The sequence below is a fragment of the Zea mays genome, chromosome 1 (genome assembly GCF_902167145.1).
Source record: "Zea mays cultivar B73 chromosome 1, Zm-B73-REFERENCE-NAM-5.0, whole genome shotgun sequence".
NCBI classification, from domain to species: Eukaryota; Viridiplantae; Streptophyta; class Magnoliopsida; order Poales; family Poaceae; genus Zea; species Zea mays.
Window position 1 is genome coordinate 132,786,462 of NC_050096.1, and position 12,996 is coordinate 132,799,457.

At 39.5% G+C, this 12,996-nt stretch overlaps 1 pseudogene; it reads left to right on the forward strand.

Annotated features, from left to right (window-relative positions):
• The first annotated feature begins 456 nt into the window (after nucleotides 1–456).
• LOC118473068 (DNA-directed RNA polymerase subunit beta''-like) lies at nucleotides 457–3,026 on the forward strand (annotated as a pseudogene).
• Nucleotides 3,027–12,996: the final 9,970 nt, after the last annotated feature.

Sequence of the window (12,996 nt, forward strand, 5' to 3'; positions counted from 1 at the left end):
CAGCCTATTCAATCTAATTCTCGTCAAAATCAGTAGCCTTTACTTTAGTGTATGTAGGTAGCATAAGATGTACGAAGTGTATGCAGTAAGATGTACGATAAAGTGTATGTGGTAAGATGTACGATAAATAAAATGTATGATAATTAGGAAGTCTTTCTATTTCTTTGCAAAGTCCCTTCTTCAATCTTAGATTTAGAAAAGAATGCCCCTTAGGGACCTTTGGCTACAAAGATTTCTAACATCTTAGTCTCGTAGTTTTAAATTCTCAAATCAAATTGATTTAAGTTAATAAAAGAATAAGGAAACACTATCTCATCCCTATTGGTAGCCGTTTGGGCCACTGCCCACAAAACAATCCCTAGTTTGAGGGTAGAACTATGGTATGGATTCTCAAAATCCAGCATCGCCAAACCTAGTTACTCTCGTGCCGAACTTAGGGGGGGTACAATTACGAATATGAGAGCCCAAAAGAACAAATATAGGACCCAAGAGGGAGAAGGCGAATATAAAATCCTAGAAGACGAATATAGGACTCTATAGGAGAAATATGAAACCCTAGAAGATGAATATGGGATCCTAGAGGACGAATATAGGACTCTAGAGAAAGACTTAGAGGAAGAATATGGGAGCCTAGAGAACAAATATAGGACTCGAGAGGGAGAGGGCGAATATGAAATCCTAGAGGAAGAATCAGAAGAAGAATATGGGAGCTCTGAAGATGGCTTAGAGAAGGAATATGGGACTTTAGAAGAAGACTCAGAAGAAGACTCAGAGGATGACTTAGAAGACGAATATGGGAGCCCAGAGGAAGATTCTATCTTAAAAAAGAGGGTTTTATTGAGCATCAAGGAACAAAAGAATTTAGTCTAAAATACCAAAAAGAAGTAGATCGACTTTTTTCATTCTTCAAGATCTGCATATCTTGCCGAGATCCTCATCCCTAAAGGTACTTGACAATAGTATTATTGGAGTCGATATACAACTCACAAAAAATACAAGAAGTCGACTAGGTGGATTGGTCCGAGTGAAGAGAAAAAAGCCATACAGAACTCAAAATCTTTTCCAGAGATATTCATTTTCCTGAAGAGGCGGATAAGATATTAGGTGGCAGTTTGATACCACTAGAAAGAGAAAAACAGATTCTAAGGAATAAAAAAAAGGAAAAAATGGGTTTATGTTCAAAGGAAAAAATTGTCAAAAGCAAGGAGAAGTATTTTGTTTCCGTTCGACCGGCAGTCGCATATGAAACAGATGAAGGGATAAATTTAGCAACACTTTTCCCGCAGGATCTCCTGCAAGAAGAGGATAATCTCCAACTTCGACTTGTCAATTTTATTTCTCATGAAAATAACAAGTTAACTCAAAGAATTTATCACACGAATAGTCAATTCGTTTGAAATTGCTTAATAGTGAATTGGGAACAAGAAGAATAGAGGGAGCTCGTGATTCTCTTGTTGAGGTAAGAACAAATGATCTAATTCGCGATTTCCTAAGAATTGAGTTAGTCAAGTCTACTATTTTGTATACACGAAGAAGGTATGATAGGACAAGTGTAGGATTGATTCCCAATAATATGTTAGATCGCAACAATACCAATTCCTTTTATTCCAAGGCGAGGATTCAATCACTTAGCCAACATCAAGAAGTTATTGGCACCTTGTTGAATTGAAATAAAGAATATCCATCTTTGATGATTTTGTTGGCATCCAACTATTCTCGAATTGGTTTATTCAAGAATTCTAAATATCCCAATGCGGTAAAAGAATCGAATCCTAGAATTCCTATTCGAGATATTTTTGGGCTCTTAGGCGTTATTGTACCTAGTATATCGAATTTTTCTTCATCTTACTATTTATTAACGGATAATCAGATCTTGTTAAAAAATATTTGTTCCTTGACAATTTGAAACAAACCTTCCAATTATTTCAAGGACTTAAATACTCTTTAATACACGAAAATAAAAGGATTTCAAATTTTGACAGTAACATCATGTTGGAGCCATTCCATTTGAATTGGCACTTTCTCCATCATGACCCATGGGAAGAGACATTAGCAATAATTCACCTTGGACAATTTATTTGTGAAAATTTATGTCTATTTAAATTACACATAAAAAAATCTTGTCAAATTTTCATTGTTAATATGGACTCCTTTGTTCTAAGAGCAGCTAAGCCTTATTTGGCCACTATAGGAGCAACTGTTCATGGTCATTATGGAAAAATCCTTTACAAAGGAGATAGGTTAGCTACATTTATATATGAAAAATCGAGATCCAGTGATATAATGCAAGGTCTTCCAAAAGTAGAACAAATCTTCGAAGCGCGTTCAATTGATTCATTATCGCCGAATCTCGAAAGGAGAATTGAGGATTGGAATGAATGTATACCAAGAATTCTTGGGGTACCCTAGGGATTCTTGATTGGAGCTGAGATAACCATAACCCAAAGTCGCATCTCTTTGGTTAATAAGATCCAAAAGGTTTATCGATCCTATGAGGTACAGATCCATAATAGACATATAGAGATTATTATACGCCAAGTAACATCAAAAGTAGGGGTTTCCAAAGATGGAATGTCTAATGTTTTTTTACCTTGGGAATTAATAGGACTATTGCGAGCGGAACGAGCAGGGTGGGCTTTAGATGAATCGATCTATTATCGGACAATCTTATTGGGAATAACAAGGGCTTCCCTGAATACCCGAACTTTTATATCTGAAGCAAGTTTTCAAGAAACTGCTCGAGTTTTAGCAAAAGCTGCCCTACGAGGTCGTATTGATTGATTGAAAGGTCTGAAAGAAAACGTAGTTCTAGGGGGATTATACCTGTTGGTACAGGATTCCAAAAAGTTGTGCATCGTTCCCCACAAGACAAGAACCTTTATTTCGAAATTCAAAAAAATCTATTCGCATCGGAAATGAGAGATATTTTGTTTCTCCATACAGAATTAGTTTCTTCGGATTCAGACGTAACAAACAATTTCTATGAAATATCAGAGACCCTGTTTACCCGTATTTATACGATTTAAGTATACATAAAGCAAATATTTGTGGGTCATTTGGACCTTTCTAGGCCTCCTTCCATGAACCTGGCTGAAGATCGGTCTCCCACAACAGGAAATGAAGAAACCAAGGACAACGAAGACTAGACTAGTATAGTTTAGAAACTATACCTATGTAAAATAAGTAATGAAGTCATGTTGTACACTTGAGTCTGTACCATTACATTTTGGTAATGTAAAATGATGGTGTGTATCGGCATGTTATATTTTTCCCAAATGTTTCTATGCCTCAGATTCCATTACGGACTCGTGCACACGACGGTGCGGGGACTTCCCGTGGTCGGGAAGATACTCCTAATCCGCCATCTGTACCACCAACACTAGCTGAGGCTATCGCTACCTTGGTCAATGCTACTGCAGATAATACCCGCTTCTTACGTGAGATGGCAGGTAATCAATTCCAGCAGCATGGTGGAAGAGCTCCTCCACGGGGACCGCGTGAAACCTCGTATCTGGAATTCTCTGAAACGTGTCCTCCGCTCTTTGTTAAAGCTAAAGACCCTCTTGAAACTGATGAGTGGATAAGGGTAATGGAGCAAAAGTTCGGATTGGTCCGTTGCACAGAAACACAAAAGTCGTTGTTCGTCGCCCAATAATTGAGAGGCCCTGCCAGTACCTGGTGGGGAAATTTTGTAGCAGTTCAACCAGCCGGACATCAGGTTACTTGGGAAGAATTTAAGCTAGCATTCCATGAACACTATGTTCCAGAGGGAGTGCTTCACATGAAACAAGAGGAGTTTATTCGACTAAAACAAGGAGGAGATACTGTGATGCAGTATCTCAACAAGTTAAATCATGTATCTCAATATGCTATTGACCAAGTAAACACTGACCTGAAGAAGAAGAATTGCTTCATGAGAGGACTCAACGACCAGCTTCAACGAAAAATGGCCACCTCTCTGGATCTTACTTACAGTAGAGCTGTCAGCACAAGCGCTGGTAGTAGAAGCCAAGAACACAGGTCAGGGTAAATCAAAGGGATTTGGAGGTGACAGGTCTAATCAGGGACCTGAGAAGCGAACCAGGTTGGTAATCCGACCTTTTAATCAGAACCGTTCTTCGCCTTGTCCACCCTCCTATCCATTCAAACAGTCTATTTTCATTCGTCCTACCACTGCCTTCACTTCTACAAATCAGCCGAGTGCCCCTGGTGCTCGTTTCCCCACCCTCGCTAGTTCCTCCACTGGCTCCTTCAACTGTGGAAAGTCTACTCATTTTATCAAAGACTGTCCATATCCGAAGTAGAATAAGTTCAACAATCAACAGAACTCTGGGAGCTCCAATCAAGGCAAAGGGAACATGGCTAATAATTCGGCGGGCAAAAATGTCAAGAAGACTGGACGAATTTATTATACTCAAGTGGCCACTACACAGGAAGGAGAGCCAATAATGATGGGTACGTTCCTTGTAGCCAATCACCCAGCAGTTATTCTCTTTGATTCTGGTGCTTCACATACATTCATAAGCAAGAAATTTGTGGAAAAGCATTGCATTCCTAGCACTGAATCAAGGGAAGGATTTATTATGCATTCACCTAGGGGGACAAATATTTACTAAGGAAGTAGTCTTCCATGTGCCAGTAATATTGGCTGAACGGGACTTTCCCACCAACATGATTGTTTTAAAGGGCCAAGACATAGATGTAATTCTAGGCATGAATTGGTTAGCCCACCATAAAGCTATCCTCAACACTGACTTAAGGACTATCAAGTTGAGCCATGGCCATGAAGAGGTTCTCTTGTCCATCCCTGTAGCTATTCCAGCCAAACCATTTGGACGGGTCTATGAAGCTGTCATGCCAGAACTCTAGGATATTCCGGTAGTATGTGAATTTCCGCATGTCTTTCTTGAAGATTTGCCTGGATTGCCTCCAGAAAGGTCGAACTGAAGCCCGGTACAGCTCCTATTTCTAGAAGGTCGTACCGGATGCCACCAAATGAATTGGCGGAGCTCAAGACTCAGTTACAAGACTTTCTTGAGAAGGGATTCATTCGGCCCAGTTCATCACCCTAGGGATGTCCCGCAATTTTCGTCAATAAGAAGGATCAAACACTTCGAATATGCGTGGACTACAGACCCCTTAATGAGGTCACTATCAAGAACAAGTACCCTCTTTCTCGGATCGATATCTTGTTCGATCAACTTACTGGAGCTCGGGTATTTTCCAAGATTTACCTCAGGTCAGGTTATTATCAGATCTGTATTCGACCCGAAGATATACCAAGACCGCATTTACTACGCGGTATGGATTATTTGAATATTTGGTTATGTCCTTCGGATTGACAAATGCTCCAGCCCACTTCACATATCTAATGAACTCGGTGTTTATGCCCGAGTTAGATAAATTTGTGGTGGTCTTCATTGATGATATCTTGATCTATTCCAAGAATGAAGAAAAGCATGCTAAACATTTACAGATCGTGTTAACGCGCTTAAGGGAACACCAATTATATGCTAAATTCAGCAAATGTGCATTTCGGTTGGAAGAAATCCAATTTTTGGGACATGTATAGACCGCAAAGGGGATTACAGTTGACCACAACAAGGTCAAGGATATTCTAGAGTGGAAACCACCAACCACTGTACATCAAGTTCGAAGTTTCCTAGGACTGGCTGGCTATTACCGCAGATTTATTCCGGATTTCTCCAAGATTGTGAAATCAATCACAAGTCTATTGAAGAATGATACAAAATTTAACTGGTCCTCAAGATGTAACAAAGTCTTCGAGCAGCTGAAGGTATTGTTGACCACTGCTCCGGTATTAGCTCAACCGGATATTGAAAAGCCTTTTGATGTGTACTGTGACGCATCGGGCAGTGGCCTCGGATGTGTCTTAATGCAGGAGGGCCGAGTTATAGCATATGCTTCAAGACAGTTGCGTTGGCATGAGGAGCATTATCCAACTCATGACTTGGAATTAGCTGATGTGGTTCATGCCCTTAAAATATGGCGTCATTATCTGCTGGGAAATATCTGCCATATATATACAGATCATAAAACTCTATAGTATATTTTTACCCAGTCAGAACTAAACATGAGGCAGAGAAGATGGCTTGAGCTGATTAAGGATTATGATTTAGAAATCCATTATCACCCAGGAAAGGCCAATGTGGTGGCAGATGCACTAATTCGCAAGGCTTCCTACCATTGTCTTACGCTGAGAACCCCTGACATCACATATGTCAAGACATGGAGAAGTTAAACCTGGGAATGATTCAACATGGAACCTTGACCCAATTGAAGCTTGAGTTGATTCTTCTGCAAAGAATTATTGATGCCCAAAGAAATGATAAGGGTATGAAACATATTCATGAGGAAATAGAAGCCAGCGAAGCTAATTGCTTTAGAAAGGATGATCAAGGCATAATATGGTTTAATGACCGCATAGTTGTGCCTAAGTATGATGAAGTCTGCCAGCAAATTTTGGATGAAGCTCATCTTAGTCGATATTCCATTCATCCCGGAAGCACTAAGATGTATCAAGATTTAAAGCAACATTATTGGTGGACAAAAATGAAGATTGAGATTGCACGCTATGTGGCGAGATGTGACACCTGTAGACGTGTCAAAGCCATACATATGAAGACTGCTGGTCCACTGCAATCTTTGCCCATCCCAACTTGGAAATGGCAGGACATTAGCATGGACTTCATTGTGGGATTACCTAGGATGGCTAAAGGTTTTGACTCTATCTGGGTTATAATTGATCGACTTACAAAAATAGCCCATTTTCTACCGGTCAAGACATCCTATCCAGTCCTCACCTATACCTAGGTATATATTGCCTGTATTCTCAGTTTGCACGGAATTCCAAAGACCATAGTATCGGACCGCGGACCGCAATTTGTATCCAAGTTTTGGGAAGAACTACATAAATCCCTGGGACTAAGTTGCTCCATAGTTTGGCATATCACCCTCAAACAATTGGACAGACTGAGAGAGTGAATCAAGTACTTGAAGACATGTTGCGGGCATGCGTTCTGGAATTCCCACAAAAATAGGATTAATGTTTACCATTGGCAGAGTTTCATATAACAATAGTTATTAAGAAAGTATTAGGATGGCACCATTTGAAGCATTGTATGGACGACGATGTCGTACCCCCTTGAATTGGTCTGAGTCAGGAGAAAGGTGGTTGTTCAGGTCTGACCTGGTTAAAGAGATGGAAGAAAAGGTTCAACGAATCATACATAACTTGAAAGAGGCACAAGCTCGACAAAAGAGTTATGAAGACAAATGACGCCAACCCTTGTACTTTCAAATCGAAGATTATGTGTACCTGAAACTATCACCAATGAAGGGTATGACCCGTTTTGGTGTAAAAGGAAAGCTTGCACCTCGATACATTGGTTCGTTTCCTATTATTGAACAATGTGGACCAGTGGCATACCGACTCCAACTACCCGAAACATTGTCTGTGGTGCACAATCTGTTCCATGTATCCCAATTAAAGAAGTGCCTTCGGGTTCTAGATCGAAGCATTGATGTGGTGGATGTTACCTTGGAACCATACTTAACATATTTAGAACATCCCATTCGAGTCCTGGATCAAAAGGACAGAATCACCCGAAGAAGAACTCTTAAATTCTATAAGATACAATGGAACCAACATACTGAAGATGAAGCTACCTGGGAGACTCAAGACTTCTTGGAAAAGAGTTTTCTTGGGTTTTTAGCTTCATATAACTTGTGAGATATGTGCATTTGTTTGTAAAAAGGAATAGACCCCATGCCACCCCCTGCTTTGTAAGACAGTTAAGGAAATAAAAATGTGACGTGTTTCCTTTTCCACTACTCACCCTAGGACTTTAAATCTCGGGACGAGATTCTTTTATGGGAGGAAGGATGTAACACCCCTGGTGTTACTGTCACTAAAATTTGAGCATAACATCATGAGCATTGGCATATCATGTGTTTGTTACACCTAGAGTGCATTCACTAGGTAAAAATTTCAAACAAGTTGTAATGATGTGACTTGATATGTGATTAACCCAGGGTAGAGTGCTTAACCCTAAATTAGGGCTTATGGATATAAGTGAAGCCAAATAGGTTTAAATCTCAAAAGACATGAGAAATGATTATAAGGTATCACATTTGATGGAGTTTGGTGGCACCAAAACCCTAATGTGCCCAAAACCCTAAAAACAAAACCCTAGAAACACTAATTGAAATCCTAGGGGGTTAATTGTAAATTTTGTGCACTTTTGGACCCTAGTGCAAATACCAAAGTTACAGAACATCACAAATCATGTGTTTTTCACATTTGGGGATTTGCAAGTCAAATAGTGGGATTTGGACTTATTTGCAAAATGTACCCATGAACTCCATAAGTTTAAGTCTGAATTCAGTTGAATAGGGATGACTTTGGAGCTCTATATTTCTAAAAATACAAGGAATTTACTCAGGGTCAATACATCAAATTTGTAGAGCTACTAAAGGAGCATAACTTTGTTTAAGTCCAAGACATGAGTGCTGTACAAAAATTGAAGTAAAATGGGCTCAAAGTGTTGTTGTCAGTCACCCATACAGTCTGATACTTGTCTGACATTGAGTTTGCTAAACTTTGGACTCAAATCAAGCTCGAAGGAGTAAGTAAATGAGCAAGGTCTCTATAGTCGAATTGTAGCTAGTTTATAGAGCTACAAGTTTGATACAGATGGTTGGTTGAGTTGCTACATGAATTTTGGAGCAAATCACCCCCAAATATGCTCTGTCAGGTGCTCCGAATGGCATTCTAATGGTACAGTAACTGAATATGATCTCAGGTTCAGCTCCCCTCGCCGCCGGTGATCTCGCGCCCGGATTCACGCCGGCGTCGCGATTCACGCCCAGTTAAACGCAGATAACGATCCTTGGATGAAAAATCTGGTGCTGGGGATGAGTTCGGGACAATGTTTCGCCCTAGCTGTCGTACCCCCTTGCCTTACAGCCGGTCCAGATAACCTCGCTGGAGTTGGCCGCTTGCTGCTCTGGTGCCACGTGCCTAGGTGCTCTACCACGTCGCAGTGACTTGCTTTAGCATGTCCGGTCATCGACGGTGGTCAGGCCACGGTGAAAGCCATGAATCAATTGCGAAGTGACCTCCCCCTCTCCGGCCGCCAGTGCGCCATTTCAAATTCAAGATCCACCACCCTCGGGCACTTTAAATTAAGCATGCCATCAGCTTTGTTAAGTCATCACAATGCCAAAGCACCCGCTACTGCCTCCGATTACCCACTAGAGAGCTCCAATTTCATTCTCTCCCCAAATCAGTTTTCTGCACCCGTGAACACCTCGTCGTGGCCAGACATCTACAGGTTAGCTCATGCTCTTCTACGTGATGTTCTAGCCTCTCTCAAGTCCCCTGATACTCGCCCTAGGTAGCCCAGAACACGTCGGTGTGTTCTCAGTTTCCGCCGTTGTCATGGACAGTGAATTCTCAACCTGGAATTGTGCAATTAATTGAGGGGTAATGATCGTTAGGGATTGAATCATATGTCAGCCGAGCTAGGGGTCTTGTAGTTTCTTATTTTGGATGGTATAGGATCACCGGAGGGCATGTTCACCAGCGTTCAGCATCGGGGACTTGGGTCTGCGAAGAAACAAAAGTGCAGGGACTTATGAGCGAATGTCAGTGAGACAAGGAAATAGTGCCCCAGATTCTTTACTATTTGTTTAAATAGCCAAGGTCCTCTGCGCAAAATAAACACCAATGGCGCGCGCGGGCGCGCTTTCACCTGTGTGTGGGCCGACTCGGGCTAGTTTCAGCCCACCACTATTCACCATTTCTCTTTTTCTTTTTCTGCAAGGATTAGAGAAATCATAGAAAAATGCTAAAAATATAAGACCAAATTTTCTAAGTTCCTAAATTCCTCTAGTATTTAATAAATATAGTTCCAAGATTTTTATCCCAAACCAGGAATTATTTAGTATTTAAGAAGGCCAAAACCTAGTCTCTTGGAATTTTAGAAATTATTTAATAACTCCAAAACTCACCAAACTTTTTGGATAAGCCTAATATGATATTTAGATCCCATGAGTGAAGTTTTACTTGCTTTGGACATTGTTTGATGCCTAAACCAAAAACCCTAGCTCCTTAGGGTAAAACTGTCTAACCCTACTAGGTTATTGACCTAAAAGACCATAGTTTCCCTCATACACCGTGAAGGAAAGTTGTATTCAAGATACAACTTGATGTACCTTTATCATCATTGCATTTTCATAAGCATCACATGAGCATTCATGGTTATATATGGTTATGTATAGAGAACGAGGAAGAAGTGACTGTTGAAGAAGAGGAGACTGCTCCATTGACAAAAAATCCACCTGCCGAAACTGTTTTTATTTTGATATTTGTGGAACAGAGCCCGACTCTCCTACAAAACAAGGCAAGCCCCAATGCATTTGCCACCTCCTTGCTGTTTTAAAATCTTTATCACCTTGTTTGATGCATTAGGTGCTAGCAGTTGTGTGCTAAAACAATTGATGCATTTCCTTCCGTGGAAAATTGATTACCCTTCCTTGATACCCTTTTATGAAAATGATTTTTGATGCTTAGCCTTGCTTTAGCAAACAAAATGATTTGTTTTAAAAACAAAAGGTGATGCTTCACAGTGGATGGGAATGTTTTAAAAAATAAAACTTGATGGTGGATCCATCATGGCCATGATGGGTTCAACATCGGAAAAGATGTACCTCTGCGAGGTACCAAACTTTGGGTTTAAATAATAAAGCTGAGACCGGGCGGTTGACTTGCACGAGAAGAGAGTCTCGGTTTAGTGTCTCCGTCTGAGTCGATAAGGACCGTCTAGATGTGGGCCTGACGATCGAGGACCTTTTAACTGGTCACATGCCTCATCATGGGTAAGCTTTGCCTCGGGCAGACTAATACCAGAAAGGCCAACATGATATGGGAGTGGAGAGATGGCGAGAGTAGCGTGTACCCTCCGTAGCAAGAGGCTGGACGGTGGTGTATCTGTGCTCTTGGTTGGTGTGAACCCGGTCTGGTCTTAAGAAACCCGGTGGAGACTTGACATACGGAAGGGTTAAGTGCTACATATGTCATGTAATTGGAGATCCCTAGCTGGGTATTAATAAAGGGTTTCGTTTTTAGACTATTCTATGTTCCAAACTAATAGAAGTAGCATTAATCAAATTTTCTTTTTCTCGTTCTATTTCAGAGTATCCATTCATTTGATACTCATCTGCTCCTAATTCGACTTTCTGTAATCGAATACGAGCTTTTTCGAGTTGTTCAATGGTCCCTTTACGCAATTCTTCCGAATTTCGAATAGTACTTAAAATCCTCTGTTTTCGATTATCTAATAAATCTTTTAATGAAAGTAGATTATCTTGCTATTAAGTTTACAATTTTTATGATCTCTTCCTGAAGCAAACATGAATCTTTCGATTCATTTGGCTCTCCCGCTCCTTTTTTTCTTTTTTTGTTATGTATTATGGCTATTTCCATATCTTTTTTTATGTAATGAGCCTATCCTCTATCCTCTCTTTTTTGTTGTATTTCTATATACCCAAACTTATATAAGACTAGATGAATATTAAGAGGACTCTTCCAACTACATAATAATATATCCTGGTCAGCAAAGTTGTTTCTTTATTTGTGTTTGTTGTGTTAGTTAATAATTTCAATTTCATTAAGAAAAACAAACTAAATAAATGGAAAAAATTGATAGAATTCCTTTTATTTTTTCTTCAAATCCAAAAAATTTCTCTTTTTTTATACATAGGTCGTCAATTTGGCATTGGAAAAAGGGTTGTGTGCCCTTCTAGTAAATAGTTCAAACTATTTTATTGATATGAGTGTTCTATATCAGATAAATTCTACACTAGCTATTTCCCGTTTAAAGCATTTCGAGACTAATACTAATGTAGTTGTAGAAAGAGTACCCTTTTTGCCTAGACTTCAAACAGTTTAGCTTTAACCATGTTAATGGTCTCACATTATTGGTCTATAGAGAATCAAAGTAAATTTACCAATGAATCGCGAAATGCTATGGTTCTTCCATATGATTTCTGAAGTTATTCAGAAGTAATTCGTCGAGATCGTTCACCTTTTCTTATTTATAAAAAAATACTAAAAATATTCTAAAGTGCAGCTCGAAATATCTAATCTATTCTTGAAATAGACAACTCGCACACACTCCCTTTCCAAAAAAAATCAATACACCAACCACTACAGTTAGATTTATTAGATTTGTTGCTAAAATATCAATAATAAGCCCGAAACTCCCAGCAAGTGGCCAGTGAGCTAAAAAACAAAAGAATGGGTTACATTTTTTATATGCTCTCCTCTTATAGATAGGATGAACAAAGAAGAAAGTTTTTCGATTACTTTCTTCGCTTGTCCTTTTTTGATCGGTTTTTAATGCAAATAGACAATCTAATAATTTCTTTTAGATTAAGTCTTAGGTCTAGTTTGACCTGTGAAAGTTCTCCTTTGTTGAAATGTTCTCAAAATTCCTAAAATAAAAGGAAAAATACTTTCCACTGTCCTAAGGATGGGAAGGAAGAGGGCGAGTATATCCTCTAAATTGATCATGCTCAAATCAGTCCTTCTTGGGGTTCATAGGGTATCATGTGTCCCGATAAATACAAAATTTCCAGAATAATATAAAAATAAATAATATAATAAATAGGAGTAAAGTAAAGTATTGATATACTTAGAATTACATAAGCAAATACCAATGTACTAAAAAAGAAAAAAGTATCAAATCTAAAGAACTCATTTTCTTTTTTAGGATTAAACAAAAGGGTTCGCAAATATAAGTGCTAGTGCCACAACTAGTCCATAAATTGTTAAAGCTTCCACAAAAGCTAGACTAAGCAATAAAGTACCTCTTATTTTACCTTCTGCTTCTGGCTGTCTCGCAATACCTTCTACAGCTTGTCCTGCAGCAGTACCTTGACCAACTACGGGCCCAATAGAAGCAAGCCCTA